The 25,541-nt window shown below is 49.8% G+C and overlaps 1 protein-coding gene across 1 annotated transcript in view; it reads left to right on the forward strand.

Moving 5' to 3' along the window:
- Positions 1-25,541, forward strand: part of CDH11 (cadherin 11) — a 128,168-nt gene that overhangs the window by 35,317 nt on the left and 67,310 nt on the right. Inside the window, exon 2 of the mRNA XM_036346010.1 lies at positions 13,797-13,921. The gene's annotated coding sequence lies outside the window, so the exon portion shown is untranslated. The remainder of the gene's footprint in view (positions 1-13,796; positions 13,922-25,541) is intronic.

Raw genomic sequence — 25,541 nt, forward strand, 5'->3', positions numbered from 1 at the left:
GGGGTAGGATGCTGTGCGTGAGTTACTCCAGGTCCACAATGTAAGCGTGCCAAGAAATGCAGTGATCAACGGAAGCAATGTTTAATGTGATATTTAAAAATACGTTTTTTTGTGTTTTTTTGTTTTTTGTTTTTTTTTTTAATGTAAAGATACTTGGACATCAGCAGCCTTCTCCTTTCTGGAAGAGAGGGCAGGAGAACCTGCTGGGGAAGGCCTGGGAGCCTGCTTGGTTTCTGTAAATATTCTGAATTTCCAGCAAGTGAAATTGCATTGAGTCATTTCCATCTGGGACTGCAGACCTCTGTGTTATTGTCTTTTCAAACACGGCGATGATACCCAGGTTGTAATCTAGCGTTGTAACCCGGACATTGAAGTTCAGTGCGCCTGCTGAACACAGACCAGGCTAACGGTGAGGATAATGGTCGCAGAACCTCACGCGACGGGGGGCTCGCCATATGCTGAGTGCATTACGTGAATTAACTTATTTCATTTTTACCAGAATCCCGTGAGGGGGGCACCACTTTAATCTCCACTTTAGAGAGGAGGAGATGGAAGTGCACAGAATAGGGAACTCGTATGAATAAGGGTATCCAGCCAGTAGCTCCGGGAGGTGGAATTCAGATCCACACTGGAGTGCACTCTCTTTGCTACTTCACAAATCTCAGCAAAATAATATAAAATGAACGTACCAGTACATGGTGTCCGACGTTCTAAAGCAAATGTATGCATGCCCCTCCCCCCCGCCAATGTGTGTGTGTTAGGTTGCCAAGTTTTTTTATCCTGAAAATCTGTCCCTTTTTACACTTTTTATGTTAAAATGCTCTGGAAAACAGAGATGAGCGTACTAGATGATGGCAGTTGTCTCGTAGAAATGTACATACAGTTTTGGCTGTGCTTTCTCTTTAGTGAGGCCAGGAGGCGGGGAAGGAGGAGATGCCATTGGTTCCAGGGGAAACAAATAGTTCAGGGTCCCCCCTGGGGTGCGGGGAGCCTCTGGGGCCCAGGTAGGTGAAAGCTCTGCCGGCTGTGTCTCTGTTTGGCCTGCTTGGCAGCGGTGCCCACACCTGTCTCCCTGGGTTGTGTCTGTGAGGGACTCATTGGCAGTGGGTGTGTGTCTCCTCGCAGCGGCTCACTCACAGGGCTGCCAGCGGTGCCAGGGACCGGGCTGCCGCTCTGGGCTTCCTGGGAGGCCACTGCGCGGGGCTGTTGGAACAAAGCTGGGCCAACCCTTTCCAGGCCCTGCAGCCTGTGGTCGCCCCACAGGAGGTGCCCTAAGATCAGAGCCGGAGGTGGCTCTGGGAGGGGCCTTGTCCAGGCTGCATCCTGCCTCTCTAGGAAGACTCCAGGTGGCCAGCTGCTGCTGGGCGCCCTTCGCCAGGGAGGGAGTAGGCACTGATTTACCTGCCCGGCCGCTCCATCTGTTGGTCTGCGCGCAGGTGCTGGGATGCCACCCTGCCCGGACACCACGGGTAGGAATGGCGGTGCAGGGATCCGGGCGAGGGGGCCTGGCTTCTGTGGACACAAGCTTTAGGTCGCGAGTGCCGTCTGATTCCTGTCCCGCCCCCACGGCAGCAGCTCTGTCCTTGTTCACTGTTTCTGTACTTTATACTCGGGTCATGATCTCCATCAAACTCCGGGTTTGTTTTTAATTCCAGCCCGGTTACCACCGCTGACCTGGTGTGCCAGGCGTTCCGAAGGCTGTCTGAGAGAGGTGCCCTGGGCTGGGCCCCGCTGCCCGGTCGCAGTGTCTGGGACACTCTCTTGGGCACGGTTTCTACCCTCTGCCCATGTCTCCTCATTAAGTCTGCCGGGTCCGTGGAGCTGACTACCAATTGGTGCCTGACCCAGTTACAGGGAGCCACCACGTCGCCCCTCCTCATCGTAGTAAATGGATCACAACCGTTTGTTCCCTGGGACCCAAAGGGGACCTTGTTATATTAGAGTCACGTCTATCTCCTTGGAGTGCCTGTATGTGAGTGCGGACACATCCATGTATGTGTATGCATGTCTATATATGTTTATGTATGTGTTCATGCATGCTTGAGTACATGTGCCTCTGTGTGCACACATGTGTCTCTGCGCATGTGTGAATGTGCATGTCTGTGTGTGCGTATGCCTGTATGTATGTATTTATGCATGGTTATGCATGAATATCTGTATGTGGGTGTGCATGCCTATGAAAGTATGTATGTGTGCATGCATGTATGTCTGTAATGAATGTGTGCTTGTGTGTGTGTGTGTGGGGGGTGCACCTAAATGAAGGCTGACTTTTTCCGGTGCTGTGCTGGGGCCTTGCTCTGGGACACAGGTCCCGTGGCTCTTGTATTGGGTAGTTGGTGGGCTTTGCTGGTTCCCTGCGTTGATCTCCTTTCATTTCCTACTTGGAGCACTTCCCAGAGCACAGGTCCTCACACTGCCTGCTCTTGGTGTGGGCTCTGCTTGCCTCTCTGCCAAAGGGCACTGCGGAGTCACTCCAGGACCCTTTGAACTGCTTGTTCAGTGGCTGAAGAGCTCAGTCAGGACAGTGGCAGGGGCAGCCGTCCCTGCCCGCATGGCTGGGCCGTGACTCGCGCACTTGGCTTTGCCTCTCTGATCTCCGACGCCGTGTGGAGGCTGGTGCATCGGGCGTCGGTGACCTTTCCGGCACCATCTCCCCTTGCATTGGCAAGATCATCCCTCCAGACAAACTGTATTTATAAGGTAATAACCAATCTGAGTTCTCGTGTTTAATTAATCATAGATACATAATTGCCCATCAGAGCTTCTAATCAGCAGGAGCTAATCAGACCTAACAGTTATTTATTTACTGAGCATCTTCTATGTGACTGACCTATGCCAGGTGCTGGGGGTAGAAAAGCGAGCGAGGAATGTCTCAGCAGGAGTTTCCGGTGTACAGTATTCTGTGAACCATCATTGTAATTTGGGGAGATTTTACTGGGCGCCCTGTGTGTGTTTGGAGTGGTGCCCTTATGGCCTCCTTTCGTCTTCAACCTTGTGCGTTAGGCAAGAGAGATACACCTTTGACAAGGGGAGGCTGACACTTGCAGAGTTGAGTCACTCACTCCAAGTCACACACTGAACCGCAAAGCAGTGGCAGGATTTGAACTCAGGATTGTCCGACGCTAAAACTTTCCCATGCAGCTCAGTCACCAACTCTCTGTATCCCTTTCCCTCTTTTTCCTGCTGGGTAGGTTTTGCCTTTGGGGACAGGAGTGTGCCCTGTGTTCTCACCATGTTCTATGGATTCTGCCTCTCCCCCAGTTTTAATGAGCTATAATGAGACATAGCATTGGATTAGTCCAACGTGCACAACACAATGATGGGATATAGGTATATATTGCAAAATGATGGCCACCATTAGTTTACTTCACATCTGTCGTCTCACATACTTAGAATATATTTTTTCTTGAGAACTTTTAACATCGGTTCTCTTAGTGACTTTCAAATATATAATAAATACATTATTGTCTGAAGTCCCTGTTTATAGGTTAGTTTGAAGTACCTGGAAACCCTGAGTACAAATGAGCCTGTCACCCCGTAGAATAATGTAGCCTCGAGCTAAGTATTCAGCTTAGTCACCCCCTGACTGTCAGATGGGGAAATAGACGCTCTGAGTGGCAGAGGGGTTTGGCTCGGGTCACACAGTGTCAGAGTCTGAGCTTGAACTCAGCACCCCACGTGCAGCCCAGCTGTGCTGGCCACAGCACATTAACTGGTCACTGGCGGATGCAGTCTGGGGTAGGGAGCAAACCTCAAGAGATCTTCTGGGTGATTCTATCCGGGTGAGAGCAGCCAGCGTTGGTTACGATGCACGCTCGTTAAGCGCAGGGGTCTGACTCAGTGCATGGCTGCCCCCCGAGCCTCCGGCACAGCCCCAGGTTCCTGCAGGCATCAGCAGGTGTGTGTGGGAAGAATGACCCGAGAGACAGGAAGGGGCCTCCGGGGATAACCTCCTGCTCTCTGTCCGGTAGTTGCTGACCATCTTGGATTTTCCCACAGCAGAGAGTATTCTACATTTTAGTTTTTAAAATTTTATGTATTAAATTGATTGGAAGAACCAAATGAGTTCACTCATATGTGGGATATAAGACGGAAACTTATGAACACAAACAGCAGAGTAGTGGTTGCCAGAGGGAAGGGGGTGGGGGGAGGAGGGGGCCCTCCTATGCGGTGGCAGGAGGAGATCTGACCGTGGGTGGTGGGCACAGGGTGCATTGTACCAGGGAGTATTTGAGAGTCACATGGGTGGTATCAATGTCTGATCTGACGCGTCGGTGGTTCAGTCAGTCAGTGTCATGCCCTACTTTCCTGTTTCTATTTTGGAATACGTGGCCGGCTTATTCGGCATCGTTAGGGCGGGTAGGGTGTTCTGGCCATGCGGGACCGTGACGGAGGGTGCTCCCTTAGCCGCCCACTAGCTCACTCCGAGTGTGGCCGGCTCCCGTATGTGCCAGAGATCTGGCAGCAGCATGATGGGACTGTATAAAGGTACACATTTCTGGCTACGACACATAATACTGCTTAAATATTATAACAGAAATGAGGAAGAAGAGAGGGAAAAATTCACCTGCAGATCCACTGGGACTCAGATTGTCCTTGTGTTTCTCCTCCCTCCCAGTACTCAATTTAGGAATTGGTTGGGGTTTTTTTGTGTTGTTGTTTTTTCTTTTTTTATGATCATAATTGGATTTACATCTAGTGTACAACCTTTACATTTTAGTTCATAGTGAACCATTTTGAAACATGCCAGTATATTCCACATTGCTCTACAAGTCACATTACCTCGACTTTGGGAAGGCCTGCTGTCCCGCGCAGGGGCGTGCGCCGTGTCTTCTTTAAACGTGCTCCTATTACAACAAGGTAATTTCGAGTTTCGGGGAATGAGAGGATATACTTCTCCTTGGAAATCTGGGTGATGGGATTATAAACGGTCTGCAATACCTAGAAGGTTCTACATTTCCAGCCAGTCATTCCCTATGAGTAACACCTCGTCGAGGCTTGAATGCTGTACTTCCCTAAGGAAACCAAGAAGACTTTAAACACTCATAGAAAAGCCTAGGATTAGTCAGCATCAGATTTCCAGGGGAGGGAGGTTCTTTCTCTGTTTAAAATTTAGACCATTAAGATGACATTCAAAGCAAGCCTCTTTCCAAATTGCTGGGAGCCTTTTCCTCATCTTTGAAAAGGGTGGCATTTAACTGGCAGACAAAACAACGCGAGCGATAAAAGTTTCAAACTGGCTGCTCAGGAGAAGATGGGACTCTGGGTGGTGGGCACACGGTGCAATAGACAGGTCTGGTAACAGAGAAACCCACACCTGAAACCTACATGTTCATGTTGACCAATGTCACCCCAATCAATTTAATAAATACATATTTAAGAATAAAACAAAAAACAAAACTAGCTGCTTCCGAAAGCGAACCTGGTCCGTGAACTCCTTTGGAAAGGACACTAGTCAGGCAGATACGGGACTGGGAGAGAAGGGAGAGAAGCGGAGAGGGCGTTCATTAACTGTATGCATCACAGTCTGGCAAGGTCATGGGGAGCCTCTTCTTTAGGGCACTAAAAATAGACATCCCTCAGACGCAGCCATGCCATCACCTCTCCTTCCCTTCTCTGTAGTCATGTCTTGTTTTGGGGCGCTCTCTTCATTCTGCTCTCCCATTTGTTCTCCAACCCGCATTTGCTTGCGGTAAGCCATTGGCCCCCTGGGTGTTTGAGAAGCTGGGAAGGCAGGGACCTGTTCCGGAGTCACTGCCATACTTTCCTCTGCCCGGGTCAGCATCGACAGAGAACTGAAAGGTGCTTTCTGACTCACTGTCATTTAATGCCAATCATCATCATCATCATCACAGTAATTTTTTTAGCTCCTACTGTACCAGGCATTGCATGGGCCTCTTTATATTTCTCAATTTTGCATCATTATAACAGAAAACTGATATATTTTTTATGATGATGATACTGACTAATAGGTGGTGAATAGTCCATTTGTGCCAGAACCAAAAGTGTACGTATGTCATCGGCACACATTATCTCATTTGTCCCCACCCCTCACAGCGCTGTGAGGCATCACAGTGCCCATGTGACAGACCAAGGAAGAGCCCTAAGTCATGAGCTGGTGGTGCCCCGTGGGCAAGGCCCACGGGACTCGGAGCTCCACCCCCGGCAGGGCCTGCACTTCCTCCCAGGGTCTGTCTGACTCTGCAGCTTGGCCCTGCTCCCCCTGCTTGCCTGGTGACATGCACACTTGGTTTGGCTCCTGGACAGGGTCCTCTGGCTCTCCCCACAACCAGAACATCCTGTCAGGGATGGTGAAACCTGGCCATGTCTATACTTTGCCCTGAGAGCTGAAGGGAGGCCTTCAGCATCTGCAATGTCTTCGTTGTGGCCCAGGTTGAGCACATGACATTGTAGATTCCTGTGGAGAACTGGAGGGGGACAGGCTCCCGGGTCTTCTAGCTCCTTGTCCCCCGAGGTGCTCAGGATCCCGCTGATGGGAGGTGGGCTGCTGTCAGCGGGGGCCTTATTGCTTCAACCACAGAGTTCTACAGACCAGAACAGGAAAGACTCTATTGACCATTGCATCGACCCCAGCACCCAGTGTCACCATGGTTTCATAAGTTGCTGGATTTGAATGCAAGTTTAGTATTTCAAGAGATGAGTGTCCAACATGTGAAGAGTGTGTGCGTGTGTGTGTGTGTGTGTGTGTGTGTGTGTGGTCAAAGGTCTTTGCTGCTTTTCATTTCCTTTGGTGGTGCTTCACTAGTGACCTCTCTCTTTCTCTCTCTCTCTCTCTCTCTCTCTCTCTCTCTCTCTCTCTCTCTCTCTCTCTCTTTCTGTCTCTCTCTCTCCTCCCTATCTCTCTCTGTCTGTAGTTTGCAGCCTGGTAAAGTGATGTCATCCTTAGCCATTTAAAAAAAAATCACTGGACTACTTCCCTCAATTAGCGTCCCAATTTATGTCTGGAGAAGGCAATGGAGAATAGCTGTTGGGTGAACTGCTGTAGATTCCAGCTGCTGTGTCCAGCTCCTGGCTTCACTGCTTACTGGCTCTCACTCACCCTTCCTGTGCCGCAGGTGCCTAATTATGACATAAATAAAGTCACGCTGCCTGACACAGGACTGTTAGAAGACCACATTCTGTATGACAGGGACGTACTTAGCCCAGGACCGGACTCACTGCTGACTCGCACTGTTAGCGACCACATTCTGTATGACAGGGACGTACTTAGCCCAGGACCGGACTCACTGCTGACTCGCACTGTTAGCGATCGCCCTTTGCCCATTTGGAAGAACACCTCGTTCCTGGAGGTACAGAGGAGCCGAAAGAGTTGGCATCATGTGTCCACGGCTGATGTCATGACCACACACCCTCAAAGGTGATGCAATGCTTCACTTGGCATCTGAAGGATTTGGGAAAGACCGGCCATGCTTTTTCAGACTCAGTATTTGCACAAACACCTGCCAGTCACGAAGTACCTTTAGTCTCCCCAGCCTTGTTATGGTAGTCAACCGTTTGCAAAGCGATAGCCTGTTTACTGATTTTAACTAATTCAGAAAACAAACCCAATGGCTCGCCCTTGCTTCGATCAAGAAAGAATCATTTGGGCCAAATCAGTACCTCGTTACAGTCCTTAAAAAGTTACCAGTTATACGGTTATAAAATGACAGATTTTACATTGGTCATCTGACATCAAGTAGATAAAAAAGCAAAGATTTCAGTGTTTTAAAATGTGAAAACATACAGCTTTGTGGTGGTTCTGTTTAACTATTACTATTCATCTAATGCTCCAATGAGCCGAGCCCTGCAGAGAGCTAGCAGAGTCCTGGCCCAGACCAGAGAAACAGTATAAGATGTGATTTCTGTCTTGAAGGAGCCCAGATTCCTTGGGTGCCGCATGGGGAGGGGCACAGCTCTACCGGGGGCGAGGAGACGAATAGGTAAAATAAAATGAACTGCAGAAGAGGAGTGAATGTTCTCGAGTGTATGTGAGTGTGTGTGTCCTGCTTGCTCTGTCTACCCCAGGAATTCTTTCTAAGACTTTACCAATGGACCGCATGGATGTCTCCGAAACGACCCTGAAGCTTGGTTATACTTATTTTGTTCGCTCGCCACCTAACCACCTTTTTAATTAAAATTTCTGGCGTTTTAGGGCCAAGATAAAATATACTCTCTTGGAGAAAGACTTATTTTCCTTCTACTTTAAGCGTCCTCAGGGTCTGGTAACAATATAAACAGACTCCATGTATTTCTGTGACTTTTCCAGTGAATGTGCTTAGATTCCCCCTTAATCTGATGTTTTATCCCTTTCTTATTCAGGAGAGAAATCATCTTGGCAGAGTGGGAAAGGCAGGGCCTGTGGGGCAAGGGAAATCTAGATCTGAATTCCCATTCTGCCGCTAATGAGCTTTGTTATCTTGGCAAGTTCTTTGACTTCGCTGAGGTTTAATTCCCTTCTCTTCTCGGAGGTGGGGAACGGAATAAAACAAGCCTCATCCAGAGCTGTTGGGAAGACTAATTTAAATAAAGAATGCATGTAGAAGCACCAAGGCGATATTTATCGGTGGTACGTAGTAGGTGGCAAATAAAACCTCGGCCTCCGGTTTTGCAATTGCTCTTATGTTCAAGGGGAGAAAGCGAAACTCCGTCGTTGGGGCGAGAAATAGTGATAAAAAGCAGAGTAGCAGGAGGTTTGCTCAGATGCTAGATCACTGCTTGTTTATTCGTTTCCCAAAGATATTACAAAGGCCGTGAATATTTATTTAGTTCTGCTCCCAATAGCTCTTCTAATAGGGAATTATTTGGGTACAATGAAAGACATTTGTAAATGTGGCTGATAAGACTGGCACCGGACAAGGAGTGTGTTGTTGGACACAGGAATTCTATTGTCCCCGGCTTCAGTTGTCAAGTGCCCGGGGAGCCCAGAATTTATGGTGGCGGCACAATGGGCCTTTCAGGGCCCAGCGAAAGGGCTGTGAGATCCCGCTCCCCGGCTTTTCAGGGCTTCTAATCTTTTGATCGGGCCCGGACAATGCCGGATTCAGCTGCTGCCTGAGCCTCCGGACTGTCCATTGGCCGTCAGGTATTGTGCGGTAATTACCATGGTGACAATGAGCCCGTCCTTTGGTGCTTTGCAAAACGGCAGAGGTTGTCATTCCGTATTAGGTGCCTCTAAAGGCATGGCTTACTTAGAAAAACGACCAAAGAGAAATACAGATAATCGTGTTGCGAGTTTGATTTAAAGGGCCACTGTGTCAAATCCATTTGGAGCCCAGAAGCTCGGCATGGGTGTGGTAATTACAGTGGGGCATTGGGCGTCACCCTGCACAGACAGGGAGGAGCTGGCCTTGGAGGTTTTGTAGGGAGGCGTGAGCGATGGGCAGCGGGCAGCCCTTAACATCCTAGCGGGAGCACAGATCTACAGATCAGAGCTGAGCTGGTAAACTTCGAGACTCAGCTTCCTCATCGGAAACAGGAATGGTGTGGGAAATACTATGCATTGATAGTCATTATATGATTGCATATTAACATATGCAAATATATGAATATTAGTTCTATATAAATGCTTATCCATCTGCCATAGGGTTTTGTGAATATCAAATATATAATAAACGTTAAAACTAATGTTTTCAGCATGCCCAATGGAAAAAAACACAATCTATACATTTTCATCATCACAACTACTGATTACTGAGGGCCTTGTCTGGATGAGGTATTGCGTGTATCGTCACTATTCCTCACAATAATCCTACAAAACAGTTATTATCCCCACTTTGTAGTAAGGAAACTGAGGCCCCCAGGATTCTTGCATGGCCAAAGTGAAACTGCTTGGAAGAGGCAACGCATGGAATTGAAGTCCTGTTCCCTCACGTTCAACAGCCTACTGCTCCCCCCATTAAAAGAAATTATAATCTACAAATCTGTCTTGCAAAATATGCTTCACCATATGGTTCTGGAACTTTGGTGAAAACGGGAAAGAAAAACGATGCAGTGGTGCTTATTCATTGGGTTCATTCATTCCCTTTGACGACATCGGCAACGTGCAACACTCACAGAAGGACGGCCCCGTCTGCTGGGCCTGGGGTCTGCTGCCCACATGCTGCCCGGCTCCTGCCTGCAGAGTGAGGAAAACACTGTGACTCCAGAAAACAAGGCCGTATTTATCAACAGCAGAGATGTGTATGCCATGGCTTGACTTCTTTGCTTAATAAGTTTCCAAAATCGGATATTTCAGTTGTTTACTTAATAGTAACATATCTATCTATCTATCTATCTATCTATCTATCTATCTATCTATATAAAAGGCTAATATGCAAAGTGTCCCCTTGGGAGTTGGACCGTGAGACTGGGAGTTCGACTGCTCGTATGACATGTGCTGACCACCAGGGGGCGGCGCAGAACATGGCAGGCAACCAGCGGCAGCAGTGGGGCCCTGAGGGAGTGAGGGAAGGAGGAGGCAGGGAGGTGGGGAACCTGATTGACCCTGACCAGGTCTAGGGACCCTACCCATGCATGAATTTTGTGCACCAGGCCTCTAGTTGAATGATAATTTCAATTAACTCCATACAAAAATCCCTGAGATCCCCTGCTGTGTGGTTATATCCCAAATTAGGAATTGTCTGTGGACACATCCCAGAGGAACAGGTGTGAGTTACCCTGGGTCTCCTGGGTGGTTCTTACAGCTGGCAGGAAGAGAGGGGACTTGGTAGTGACTCAGTCCCGCTGTGCCACTCCCTTGCTCTATGCGCTCGGGCTTCCCACTTAGCCTCAGTTTCTTTCTCTGTGAAATGGAGCTGTCACTGTCTCCGTGGGCTCCCCAGCTCCCATCAGGGTCAATTCTTTCCTTCTTCACCCCTCACCCACTGTCATCCCTGTCCCAGCATCGTGCACACCGTTAGTGGCCTAAGGATCCTGAACCATGCGAGGGGTGGGGACTGTTTTAATCCAGTTCACATATACTTCAGCCCTGTGTGTGCCAAGCCTTCTACAGGATCCGAACTCAGAAAAAGGAATCTGCTGCAATCACGCCTTCATCCTCCCCTGAGTTTTCTCCTTGATTTCTGTGTGTTTGCCAAGTATTGCCTTCATCTCAGTTACACCCTTGGTTTCATGGTGTTCCTTCTCCTGATTTCTCAATCTCTGAAATAATATATGGCATGTGCTGTCTGTGCCTCTAAGAATCTCAGTGCTGTGGGCGGTGCACACAGGATGCGAGGCGCTGAGAGGGCTGTGGCCTGTACTTAAGAGGGCCCACAGGCACGCGGGACCTGGCAAATGAAGGGGAGAGTCCTCCGAGAAGGTTGGGGTGCATGCAGTGATGCGGGGTTGTATTTTTCTGGCTCAGAAGGGAATACATGACTCCAGGTCTCAGGGAGTCCTGAGATGTGGGGAGAGGGGGGAAAATGAACATTCCAACCAGCAATGACTATTTAGGAAGAGGTGTGCAGGCTGCCCACCCAGTGAGTCCTTTCTCCCCATCAGTTCTGCTAAAAGCACAAAAAGCACTTGGGTTTCTTATGCTCGTTTTTTCCCTTTTGCCTGGAAACATGGAGTCGTGCACCAACATGTCCCAGAGAATCCACAGCTCTCTTCCTTCCGTGTTTTTGGTGATCGGAGCTCATAGACAAGCCGCCATCTATTTTTGCTTTCCTTCCAGACGTCTTAAGCATCTTTGCAGGCTTTGGGTGAAAGCAGTTTTATGGGAAACATTTTGCAGGGGGGAAAGAATGCAGGGAGAAGTGGGAGTTCAATTCGTTTTTATAGGCCTGAGACGTAAACGTTTAAAAATACACTGGCTACAGATACGGCTGTATTATTAACTGTCTGGGGAAGTTAAACAGAGGAAAGGCAGCTGTGAGGGCTGCAGGGCTGAATTCTGGTTGGCTGGTGCTGGCCGTCCACCTTGGGCCCGAGTCTTACCCCGCAGAGCGGAGCAAGGAGATGGGTTTTGTGGTACCCGGAGTGGTTATGTGTATTTAAAGAGAACACAGCAGGGAAGCCCGTGGCAAATGTCTGTTCCATTTCTGTTTATGGTGTTTTAGTTATTTATTTCTGAGCAACATACAAAATGCTTATGGGAACAACTCACGATCTCTTGTAGTTGAGTGAACTCATCGGGACGGTTCGTGTCAGGGTCTCTCACGCTGTGCAGTCAGATGGCTAGAGACACAGGAAGGTCTGACTAGGTTGGGGGTCCAAGGCAGCGTCTTCGCTCACCATCTGGCACCTCAGCTTGGATGCCGGGACCAGTAGGGATGCCTGGGCATCTCTATCGGTGCAGCTTCTCCACACAGCTGGCTGGAGTTCGCTCCCAGCACGGAGGTCTAGAGTACTCAGACTTCTGCCCTGGCAGCTGACTTCTCCCAGGGCGAGTTTCCCAGGAGCACCGGACAGGCTACAAGGGTAACTATGACGCAGCTTCTGAAACCATGTTGTGTCCCTTTGGCCAGGTTTCACTGGCTACCCAGGGGCGGCTCAGAGTCACCTGAGAGGCGCGACAGGAGTGCATGAGGATCTGGGGATGGGGCGCACTGGGATGGAGGCATTTTTGGAGAATGGCTACAACATGGGACATGACTGCAAAGGAGGGTCCTTCCTCGTTAGTTCTGTGCTGTATGAACTGCCCTGTGTGGCTTCTTCTCCGTGACTCTGTGCATCTGGACATAATCTCAGTGCTACTCGGTCCTGGACATCCTGGGGTTAGCACACAGTAGGGCAGTTTTATTGTTCTTGCCTCAGTCACTGAACCACGGTGTTATGAACACATTTTGGACTTCATTCACCTCAGCCCTTCATCAAGAAGGGTTTTTTGCTTGTTGTTGCTGTTGTCGTCGTTATTGTTCTGGAGAAGGTCTTGTATGTGAGGAGCTGTTAGGTGGAAACAAGGAAAAGTGGATTTGGGAAAAAAGTATAATAAATGAAGTCAAAGTAAGAAGTTGTTCAAGCCCTTCATGCAGGCCAAGTTGGTTCCAGAAGGTTGACGCTCTAGAGGTTCAAGGACGTTCAAGAAATCCTTGATGCTTGTTAGATTGGGGAAGCTACGCCAGCCACCACCCCCCATGGTTCAGTGCCTTCGTTTTCAAAGACGAGAGCTGTTCAGACACTCCATATTCTGCTGTTCATTCACTCAACAAATATACATTGAACAGCTGCTTTGGGCTAGGAAACGTGGTAGACACAGGGAGATATGAAGATGAATCAGACCAAAATCTAGACAGAACACACCCCGCACAGACTCCAGAGTGAGGGGTAGTGTGGGGAGGGCGTGGGGATGTAGTCTCGATAAAGAATTGCAGCTGCCAGCCCAGTGCTCTCGTCAGCTAGCACAGCCACGACATCTCCTGACGTCGCTGCCACCATTGTCATGCTTTGCCCTTGAGCCTACCATTCCACGAGGATCTGGCAGCAGCAGAAACACACTTCTCACTTTAGGAGGGAAGGTTACCTGCTTTGGATTCCAATGATACGCGAGTGCTAGCAGAAACTGGCTCTGACTTTCTAGCCCCACTCCCGGCCTATGGCGCATATTGTAAGAAGTTGGATGTACAGCGGCTTTTATTGTTGTAATTCAAATGCACATACGGCTAAACACACCATCCTACGGTACCTGTAGAGTCTCAGCCCATGTCACCCACTTTGCACACAACTGTGATGATTTGCTTACATCCCTCACTCCACACCTGGACTGTTATCTTCTAAGAGAAAAGTCTGTCTTATTGTGCACCTGTGTCTCCTAGTGTACCACTTTATTGGTGTCACCTCTAGGTTACTAACTATCCATTCACTTTTTTTTGCAGAAATTATTGTATTTCCGGCTAAGTGGCCCTGTGACGATCATTCCCATTGCCATCTGCTGAGGGACCAATCAGATGGGTGGAGTGTGTTACAGAAATTGGCAGCAAGTATCCAATGGGTGAAGAAGGTAAGAGAGACTGATGTTACTGAGTGATTGGAACGTTGCAATGGGAGTGGAGGCAGGGAGGGTGCCTTAAGCCTGTCTCAGTTTGAACCTTCACCAAATCCAAAATAGAACCGGAGATGGAGCAGCCCTACTTTCTTAGACTTTCAGGAATGTGATTATTGCCTGTTGTTACTGGGTTCTCTTTGCTGAACACCTACCGTGTGCCCATACAAGGATGGTAGTTTTTGGACTATAGGAGGTTCAGAGGAGAAGAAGGAACTAGAGGGGATTATAATTCTTTAGCAAGGACTCAGCTGGGTAGACTAAGATGACTAGCCAAGTTACTATTTCCCCCTTTCCTTCTGTTGAAAATAATTCTCTTTTTAAAATGTATTTGTATTGATTTAAGAGAGGAAGGGAAAGGGAGAGAGAGAGAGAAACATCAATGATGAGAGAGAAACATCAATCAGCTGCCTCCTGCACAACCCCCATTGGGGATGGAGCCCGCAACTCGGGCATGTGCCTTGACCGGGAATCCATCCTTGACCTCCTGGTTCATAGATCAATGCTCAGCTACTGAGCCACGCCGGCTGGGCAACAGAATTCTTTAGAAATGAACCAGGTGGCTTACATCCAAAAAGGAAGAGAGACTACTAGCAGGCTGAAGCCATTAGACCTGCAAAGACAGAATGCTAGACCGTAAGCCAGGAGGCCCAGCCCTGCCATTCCCTGTCTGTGCGCCCTTAGGTGAATGAGTGCTTTCTGCAGCCATGACGGGAGGTGGGGGGAAGTGAGGGGAAGGGGGAGGTTGGACTAGGTTCTCCACCAGTTCTTATATTGTAGGGTTCTCTGAATCCATTTTCCCCCTCCTGCTGCTTGGTGGTAATGCGCTATTGTTATGGAATGGCCAAGTACCCAGAGAGAAAGTTAAGAATTAGTGACACCAGCGTGACTCCACCAGTTCGGGTTCCGTCCACCCTAATGTCTTTCCACATGGGCGTCCAACCTTAAATGCAGATTCAAACAACAAATTGTGAGTTCCTCCTCTACACCGTCACAGTGTCCTGTGTGCCGCGTTTCAGAATTCACCCAGATCAGAGCCATGAAAGGAAACCCCACCTGCCTCGAAATCCCTTACCTCCGACAGCAATTTCTTCCTCTTGGTTTCTTTTGATTCTGCTCTCTGGTGATCTTTGAAGCATTCTGACTCCTCTCCGTGCCCACTACCGCCATTCGCATACACACCGAACCCTCTTCCTCGCAGATACTGCCGTCATCACCCAACAGATCATTTGCCTCCAAGGTTACTGCTCCCTCGCCAGCTCCAGCGAGACCCGTCTTCCGTGTGCGACAGACTGTGTCCCTAAGCCCAGATACTATGTCATTTCCCCACTTAATCCCTTTCCACGATAGAGTCTGGACACCTGACCAAGCTTCTAGGACCCTGCAAGGAAGGGTCCCCGTTGGTTTTCCAGACTCGTCCCTCAGACACTCTGCACACCAATCCCTCACTGTACACATCCGCCCTCGGATCTGCCACATGGCACAACCATCATTTCTCCAAATCCACACCCTCTCTCATTTTATATCTCACTCACTTTATATCTTAGCCTGGACCTCACTGTCTCGAAGGAGTTCTCTCTGATCCATAAGCCTGAGCTATGGGTGTCTAATAGACAACGCGCCCGTCAGTCAGAGATGACACTGTTTCGGCGATGTCCACACGGGCTTGTATTTGTCTATTTAGTTGTCTGCCTTCCCAGCTGGAGCAGGTGGCTGTTGAGGGCGGGACTTATTTCGGGATCACCATTTTTCCCAGTTGCAAGCCCTGTATCGCACCCCATATAGGCTCTCAGTGAATATTTATTAAACATCTGGATAGAGACTTTATACTCTGCACACAAAGCAAGGAAGGGGGACTAATGTTACCACAGAGGAAAAGTCACAGTCATGGCAGCGAGTAGGTATTAAGTGCTTACTGTATGCCAGGCACCTATGGTCTTTGAAGATAACACCTCCCACAATCCTTGCAAAAGCCTCATGTGGCAGGTACTATTAATAACCACAATTTCATAAATGAGGAAGCTGAGTTTTAGAGAAGATGAGTAACTTGCCTCTGGCCACATTTTTTTTTTTTTAACTGTAGAAGTTTTTATCCTTGGGAAGGTGTTTTACAGTCACATTATACTGTGGGTCTGTTTGGGGACAGAGTTCAGTTTGGAGGTTCTCCCCGCCCCACACCCTGCAGGTCTTCCTCCCGCGCTCTGGTCAGTGTGTGGGCTGTGAATAAACGAATGAATGAACATGCTCGGTGGGAAGCAGAGCTGCAGGCCGTGCACATGCGCCCCTGGGACAGGGAAGCTGTGTGCTGCCTCCTCGTGCATTAGCATATTCTGCCCTCATTTGCCCCAAGGCCCCAGCAGAGGAGAGGCGCCCTCCTGTGGCTGTGCCTGCCAAGGGGGAGCATCTCCTTCCTGCCCAGTCAGAGGGGTCTCTGGGCGCCTCAGCCCTTTCAGTTCCTCCGCAGGACACGAGGCTGGCATTTCCCATTTCTTGGGATGATAGGGACAATTAGCAGGCGGCAGCAATGAAAGTGAGTCAGAAGTTAAATGGAAAGTGCTTGAATGTAATTTCTCTTCTAGGAAATCTGCTCTATTTATTTTCCACTTAGAAATGAAAAACCGCCTACTTTGAAGGGTTCTGTGTAGCTTTCATTTCCCGGAGAGGAAGGTAAACCGTCCTAATGCTTTGTAGGACCGTTAAAGAAAAGCAAAACAATGAAAAACAAAGCAGGAAACCACAGCCTGGTGCGGACGGAATGGCCTTTTGGTCTTTCAGGATGAGGTTCTGATTTCACAGAGAGGGATTTTATTTGCCTGGAAGGAGGAGAGGACTTGTTTGTGATCATGCTGTAAGGTTTTGGAGAGAAACAAAACAAAACTAACCAAAGACTTGGGCTCAAGACTCTGATCCTTGGTCCCCAGTCAGTTTATGATGCCCGTGTTGTGTGAGCAGGTGCCTGTGCCGGGCCATGTTCATGGTCAGGGCTGAAGAAGTGGTTTGCCTTTCCCAGAGAAACTTACAGTCAATTCGCTTTGTATAAACCACTCAAAATCCAAGTAAGAAGGGAGAGAGAGAGATGGGGGGGAGGGAGAGAGAGAAAGAAAATACTTTCTTTTTAAATAGATATTTTAGAGAGAGGAAGGGAGAAGGAGAGAGATAGAAACATCAAATGATGAGAGAGAATCATTATTTGGCTGCCTCCTGCATGCCCCACACTGGGGATCGGGCCCACAACCCAGGCATGTGCCCTGATCGGGAATCGAACCTGTGACCTCTTGGTGCATGGGATGATGCTCAACCCCTGAGCCATGCCAGCCGGGCAAGACTTTGAACAAATGGTGCTGAAGTGCTTGAGGCTTACAGGACAGCTCGCTCTCTGGCTGATTCCAGAGCAATCTTCACTGGAGCTTCCGTTCCTGGCACTTTTCTTCCTCAGGCACCTCCTTGGAGCAGGGAGGGCTGACCTGAGCAGCTACAGGACAGGGCCCCTCATACCTGCTGTCTTGCTGGGCTTTCCAGAGGGCAGGGGGCACAGATTTGAATGCCTGGAAGTGAGAAGGGGCTGTCCTCATGCTCATGGAAAGCATACACACGTGGAGACCCTCCTGAGTGAGAATCCGCAGGGGCTGCTGGTCACAGGTGCCCAATTATCTTTCATTTGCATGAAAGTCAGAACCCGAGAGCCGCCAGGGGCCGGCTCACCTGCGTTGCCGCAGACAGTCAGGAATGCTGGCAGCCTGCCTCCTCAGCCCGGTGCCCGCTGGGTCTGTCTGTGCACGCACGTTTCCTACTTTGGGATGTGGGCCACTGTGGAGAAAGAGGCCGAGGATCTGTCTGCCGCTGTTGTCGCCAGGATCACAAACAGACACGCAGCTCACGGGCTGACTACCTGGCAGACCTTCGGTGGGTCCAGTGTGACTGTGGCTGCTGCCGTCAGCTCAGGAAGGGTGACAGGAAGCTCTCGCCTGCCAGGCGGTGGGAATATAATACCTTTGCCTAGATCAGCACTTGAGGAGAACCTTCCAAGAACCAGAGTGTGGTTCTCTGATCCCACTTTATTCACCTGACGATGGACAAAATGCAGAGACCCCTCCTGATAGTCACAGTGAGGGCTGATGCTTAATGAGCGAGCCCATGTGCCAGGCACCGCGCTCCCTATTTCACACGCGTGACCTTGTTGCATGTCCCCGGGACTCTGCGTAGTAAGGGCAGCCATCGTGCGCTTTCATAGATGAAGACCCGGAGGTTCTCAGAGGTTAATCACAACTTGCTAAAGGCCACGGGATTAACAGTGGGCCGAGCCAAGGTCTCCTCCGTTCCTAAGCACTAGCTCTTCCAGCTCTTTTTATCCTGCCTTTGGTCTTCACCAGGTCGGAGGGCAGCTATAGGACAGTCCTTCTGGGTGGCCGTGCCCTGGATCCCCTCTGGAGTTAGGGGAGTCCTGGCGCCTGCCGGCTAGTGCGCAGGATGCCGCTGGATGTGGACACCGAGGGAGAGGAAGTGCATGGGAGAGGAAAGCGGAACTCGGGGGGTGTCCATGCATCACATCTCTTGAGAACCATTCCTTCTTCAGCCCTTGGACTAGGTACTGGGGCTACAACAAGGAGCCAAATGCACAAGGATCTGGGAATACAACAGTGAAAGGTAAAGTTACGCCTTCAAAGAGCCCCCTTCTTATGACGGAGCCAGGCCAGCAGAGAAATAACCACAGCACAGGCACAGGGTTTCCTCTGAACAGCTTCCAGGGTCCACAGGAGCACAGAGGGGCTGACTCTGGTAAAGGAAATCAGGTCAGCTTCAGGGAGGAGGTGACCTTTGGGTTTACATATGGAGCATGAATAGGAGTTTTACTAGGAGACCTGGGAAGATTTTTCAGGCAAAAGAACAGTATAAAAGTTCTTGAGCCAGTGTTTGTCCTGACTAGTTTTCATTTTTACTAGTATTATCTTCAAATAGATAAGATACCTAAATAGATGGAGATAGTTTACAATTCAAAAGGTGAAAAAAGGGTTGCAGAGAATGAAGTCTCCTTCATTCCCTAGTATCTAGTCCAGCGGTTTTCAACCACGGTGCCATGGCAGGCACACTGGTGTGCCCCAAGAATTTTTAAAACATGCAATACCTGGCTGTTTAGTTAGGGGCACAGACCTCTTTTCCCCGACATTGTCAAATAAAAAAAAAAATGACAACAGCCAACACAACAATAGCCGTCTAGTGTGGATGAATCAAAATTATATCTTTTTTTTTTTTTAGTCAGAATGACAAAAATGTATTTTTTTGGTGTGCTGCAGAATTTTAGCAATTAGTTTATGTCTGCCACGAGACGCAAAAGGTTGAACAACGCTGATCTAGTCCGTGAATTTCCTTCTCAGAGGCAACTACTATTTGGGGTTTTCTATGTGACCCTCCAGAGATGCTCTAGAGGGGCAGTTACAACCGCACATCCCTAGAGTCTCTTCCCACCCATCCATGCGTGTGATTGGTACCCAGCTGTGAACACTGCTGCACGCAGGGTCCTATGCTTTGCTGTTAACAAGAAAACGTAATTTCACCCTTGTTTGTTTTGTTTGCTCTCTTGCGACTTTAAATCAAAGAACTTGTATGCACATATGCATAACCCATGGACACAGACAGTAGTGTAGGGAAGGCCTGGGAGCCGGGGCGGGGAGGGGGGGACAGGGACGGGGTAGAAGGGTGGCCAATGGGTAAAAATAGGGGACATCTGTAATACTTTCAATACGAAAGATAAATTTTAAAAAATGCAAATGGGATACTGAAAGCAATACAGAATGATTCTCAACCTCTCTAGAGTCACTGTTGCATGTTCCGTGCCACAGTGTGTGTGACTTCGGTCCCTAACCTAGGCATGGCTTGGCTGTCAGTTCCCCGCACCTGGCTGAGCGTCCTCTCCCCGGCACTGACCTGGGGAGGTAGCCCGGGTGTTCTGGACACAGAACGTGTTCCTGTCTGTGACAGTCTCCCTGAGATGCCAGAGCAGCAAACCCACACCCCGGACAGGGAAGGCAGGGCAGTATCCGCCCCGTGCTCACCCCGTGCCTGTCTCTAGGCGCTCGCTCAGTGAGATGCTGGTGTCCTGGGTGAAGCCAGCGGCTCCCTGCACCTGCCCTCGGGGCCCAGTGGTCCCGGGTAGGAACAGACCTTCCTATTGAAATGTAATCGCTTCCTTTCCGATGACAGGCCATGGAGATTGTGTGACTCCTCTGTTCTGTTGTCAGAGTCCACGGGCAGCTCAAAGGCTGGTGTAGGGTTCCCTTTTCTAAAGATCAAAGCGGCCCAGCGGGGCTTGCCTCATGGGCGCACTTCCTCCGCGCGTTACCTGGCGAGGAGCTGTTTGTGGTCTGCGCGAGAGGGGCTTTGAACACTGACAGGCAGGAAGTAACCCAAGAAGACCGTGTGGATACGATTTTCCAGCCATTGCCTCTGGGCCCACAAGGATGGTTTTCACTCATTCATTCCCGCATCCCATACTCCCGAGAGCCTGGGGGGCACTCTCCCGTGCTCCGTGCCAAGCCACGTGCATGCTCTCTGAAGGAAGCTGTCGAACCCGAGCATCATGGGGTGAAATCTCTGAGGAATGACTTCCTGGCCATTCATCACTCACTCCTTCACTCATGAACCACCCTCCGGAACCCTCCCTCTGTGCTCGCGCCACGGTGCACCTGTGAATAAGGCCATCGGACCCCCTGTTTTCACAGCCCCTGAGAGGGGTCCCCGGACCCCCTACTACACCTGCCTGTTTCCTGAAGTTGGCTGCATCCCGAAGGCCCAGCTGCTCCCACAATATTTCAGGACAAAATCAGGCCACCGCCCGTCGGCTCTCCCCGGCCCCCTGGGATTCCGAAGCCTCAGAATCACCATTCCCTCTGGGGGCTCCTAACCCAGATTACCCTGCGCCCCGTGGGGGCCTCGGCGCTCCAGGCAGTTTGAGCGAGCAGGTAGCAGGACACGAAAATTAATGGTGTCTGCTGAGGATCGAGAAGGCTGCAGCCAGAAGCCTCCATTTGGGAGCTTTAGGAAAATTGTGGCGGGGCCAATAAGTTCACCTTCCTAAGAGGCTCTGAATTTGGGAGCCTAAGCATTATCCCAGAATCCGTTAGGTTGCCATAGCAACAGTTCTCCTACTTTTTTCCCCTGCGGAAACAGTTTTTAGCGTTTGAAAGCGTCTGCATATTTGCAAGGGCGAGTGAGAAGGTCCTCTCTAAAGGGATGCCCAACAAGTCCCCTGCAGTCCAGGTGTCTGCCCGTTAGAGAGACTGTTGTGCACATCTCAACAGTCCCGGTTTCTCTGCAGAATTTCCACTGGCAGAATGGGCCCAGGAGGATGGTCATTCGCTGCCCCTAAACCGTGGACACCATGCTTTGGGCCAAGAAAGAAAAAGCCTCGGCCACTTGTGTAGTTTCACTCTTGTCAAGGGTTTGAGCTGGACCCGTTGGGGCAGCGAGCAGCCTGGGCTCATGCTGGAATGGCCAGGGCAGGGTGGCTGGCGCGTGGGGTCCTGGGCCTACAACTTCGGCGGGTAAATTGCAGGGTCCTCCGCCTGGCTTCTAGGTCTGACGTGACCCAGCCCCCACGCCATCCTGGCCTTCACTCTCTGTCCAGACCCAATGGCTGCTGGTCCCCGAACACACTGTGCTGCTTCTCTCTGGCTTCCCCTGCGCGAGGTTTCCATCTCTGTCCCCGTTTGTCTGGCTGTGCTGAGAAGGGCCCCCTCCTCCAGGTGGGCTTCCCAGATTTGGTGAGAGGTAGTGCCACTTCTGCCCCCTGGAGTGCCCTGGCTCCTCGGGCGTCTCAATATGCCTTCCTGGATCCCGGGCACTTTTCTTTCATAAGCCCCTTTTTCCATAAAAATACTAAATACTGCATTTTATGCTTGCTTTGGTGTAAAGAGGAATATAATTTTCTGCCCTAGTAGGCTGGCTTTCCTTCTGACTTTAAAAGAAATGAAAGCATTCCTCTGTGAGGATGTGGAGAAGAGGGAACCCCCTGTGCACTGTTGGTGGGAATGCAAATTGGTGCAGCCACCGTGGAAAACAGTCTGGAGGTTTCTCAAAAAAGTAAAAATAGAACTAGCATAGGATCCAGCAGTCCTCTTCTGGGTATTCATCGGAAGAAAATAAAAACACCAACTCGAAAAGACATCTGTACATTATAATATCTGGATATTATTTACAGCATCCAAATCATGGAGGCAAGCTAGGTGTCCGTGGGTGGATGAGTGGATAAAGGTAATGTGATATCCTATATAAGAATGGAGTGTTACTCAGCCACTAAAGAGAAGGGACTCGGTAAATCTTGTCATTTGCGAAACATGGACAGACCTCCGCGGCATTAAGTTAAGTGAAATAAGTCAGACAGAGAAAGACAAATACCATATGCTATCATTTATATGTAGAATCTTACACACATACACACACACACACACCACAAAACAGCAATGAACACAAACTTACAGAGAACAGACTGGTGGTTGCCAGAGACAGGGGTGTGGAGGTGGGCAAAATAGGTGGTCGAACGGTACAAACTTCCAGCTATGAAATAGCTGGAAGGTATGTAATGTACAACATGGTGACTATACTTAGTAACACTGTATTATATATTTGAAAATTGCTAAAAGAATAGATCTAAAAAGTTCTAATCATGGAAAGGATTAGAGTGATGCATGGCAAGAGATGGTAACTAGACTTAACTTTTAGGAGAAGCAAGACCTGCTAGAATCAGTAGATCCCAGTGTAGGCAGAATTGCTTCTAAGCTGCACACTGCTCTGCCCGACCCTGTTCCCACCCACTGGGGGACTGGCACTTGGTCATAGGAAGGGCTCTGCTGGGCAGGGAACTTTCAGCTCTCCGCCCTTCGGGGTCTGCCTCCCTTGCAGCGCTCCACCTCAGCCAAGGTCACGCCCACATCTGATGAAGGTCCGGCCCTCTCAGCTCTACTTGAGATCCTTTTGAAGGGCCACCCTCAGCCAGGAGCACCATGCAGGATGGTCCAGGCTGGTGCTGGGCGTGCACCACATCTCACCTTCCCGGCCCCCCGCCCCCTTTCCTTGCCCTCCCAAGTGGGTTGTTCTCACGTCACCCCCTGATAATGGCCCCAGTGACCCTCCACCTCACAGTTGGCTTCCCAGAGAGCCCAACCTGCCAAAGCTCTACTGAATGATTCGCAACAAGCCTTCTTGTGTCCACATGAATACACCTGAGTCATTTGTTCCTTCATTGTGGTCATTCAATGCCAGCTCACTGGAGGCTTAGCGCCGTGCTGGGCACCGAGAGGCTGAGGGGAATGACGGAAAAGGACCTCTGGACACGCAGAACTCAGATCTCTCCTTCTCTGAGATGGGTCTGGATTTAGTCTGCAGCAGCGTGGAATAAGGGATCGAGACGGAAATGGGGGGTTATTGGCAGTTGCCCATAGCCCTTCCTGAAAATTATTCAGCAATAGCTCCTTTTACCCAGAATAAAACCCAGACCCGAACTGTGTCGCCAGTGCCCTCCCTAGGTGGCCACTGCCCACCTCTCTGCCCTCACCCGGTTGGCTATTTCTGTCCCTTGAGTGGCCCAGCCCCTTCGAGCTGCAGGGGCTTGGCACTTCCTGCTCCCTCAGTCTCAGGCTCCTTCTGCCCTGCTCCTTCTCATCATTTAGGGCTCAGCCGAAATGATGCCCCCTAAGGGGCCATTCCTGACATCACACCATCTAAAGCCACCCCCCCCCCCCAACCCCCCAGTTATAAGACATTTTATCATCTGTCTAATCCTGTACAGGGCTCATCACAATTTGTGAATATCATACTACTCCCTTTCCTGGTTTTCCTTTTTATCTTCTCTAACCCCTGTGAGTCTAAGGCCCCCAAGATTCAGAGACATGGTCTGCCTCCCTTGCCCACCCCTCTACCCTCAGCGTCACAAGCAATGCCCACCAGGAGGGACCTGGAGAGTATTATGTGAAGCAAAATAAGCCAGTTCGAGAAAGACAAGTATCCCATGACCTCACTCACATGTGGAAGGTAATGAATAAAATAAATTGTTGAACAAAATAGATCCAGAGACATAGAAGCATGGAACAGATTGTGGAATCTCAGAGGGAAGGCAGGGGTGGGTGGGGAAAAAAGCAACCAAAGAACTTGTATGCATATATGCATAACCCATGGACACAGACAATAGGGTGGGGGAGGCCTGGGGCCGTGGGGTGGGGGGTTGTGGCTAGAAGGGTCAATAGGAGAAAAAAGAGGGGCATCTGTAATACTTTCAACCATAAAGATTTAATAAAGAAAAAGGAAAAAAAAAAGCAATGCCGTTCTACACTTGTCGTATCTCAGAAAATATGTCTGGAATGAATGACTAAGACACACCTAACTGTCGAATGTTTCCGTTATGGTTGTACAGGAATCTGAGGGCTGGGGGCCCCGTCCGCCTTAGACAACTGCATGGGGCAGAGGCCTGGAGCGTGGGCACCTGCATGCTGCCACACTGAGCAGAATCTTTTTTTTTTAATTCTAACCTGAGGATTTTTTCCATCGATATTTAGAGTGAGTGGAAGGGAGAGAGAGAGAAACATCAGTGTGAGAGAGACACACATCAACTGGTTGCCTCCACATGCAACCCTACCAGGGCCGGGATCAAGCCTGCAAGCAGGTTTGTGCCCTTGACCAGAATCAAACCCGGTGCCCTTTAGTCCCCACAGGCCAGCACTGTATCCACTGAGCCAAACTGGCTGGGGCTGAGCAGAATCTTCAGACATCCCTCCCTTCCTCATCTCTCTCTCTCTCTCTCTCTCTCTCTCTCTCTCTCTCTCTCTCTATATATATATATATATATATATATATATATATATATATATATATCTCCCCGCTCCTCCTGGGCCATCATTTAGGTCTGAGTGGCATTGGTTTCCAGAGCACTCCATTCTCGGGATGCCAACAGCTGCATGATGGCTTCCCTGCATGTGCGTCTGTGCACTAACAGGGCCCTTCGGCCTCGGCAGCTGCCTGGCCATCTCCCGCCAGGAGAGAACTCGCATCTGTCATCCTCTGGAAACTTGTGGCAGCCTGGTACCCAAAGTGGTCTCCCTCAGGCAAACACCGAGAACAATAGCCCTGCACTTAAATGCTTGAGCAGGTATCAACTGGAGGCAGGTTGCAATAATCCATGTGTATAAAGCCGGTTGCGATGAATTTTTGAAATAGCACTTACTCCACTTTGTTCTTGACAAATGGTGTTTGTACCCATTGAGATAGTTTATTTCAACTATGGGCCCCTGTTGCAGGGAGAAGGTTTCTGACAATAGCAAGGCATGGCCATTATTGCTGTGCTTCTGTAACGATTCCCGCGGCTAAACACGACTGGACGGCTCATTAAGATGAAGCATTAACGGCACGTGCTCTGGGGAGGATGGTCATAGAACAGGACAGCTTGTGGAGGCATCAGCATTTGAAGGAGCCCTCAGATGACAAACAGGCCGGCCTTTGGGAGAAGTGGTGACTGGCCGATCAGATGGAAGCCTCGTGTTTACCAGGCACCTGCTGGTGTGCTCAGCCCTGAGCTGAGGTGCCGGGGAAAGAA

Source organism: Myotis myotis, unplaced genomic scaffold (genome assembly GCF_014108235.1).
Source record: "Myotis myotis isolate mMyoMyo1 unplaced genomic scaffold, mMyoMyo1.p scaffold_m19_p_19, whole genome shotgun sequence".
NCBI classification, from domain to species: Eukaryota; Metazoa; Chordata; class Mammalia; order Chiroptera; family Vespertilionidae; genus Myotis; species Myotis myotis.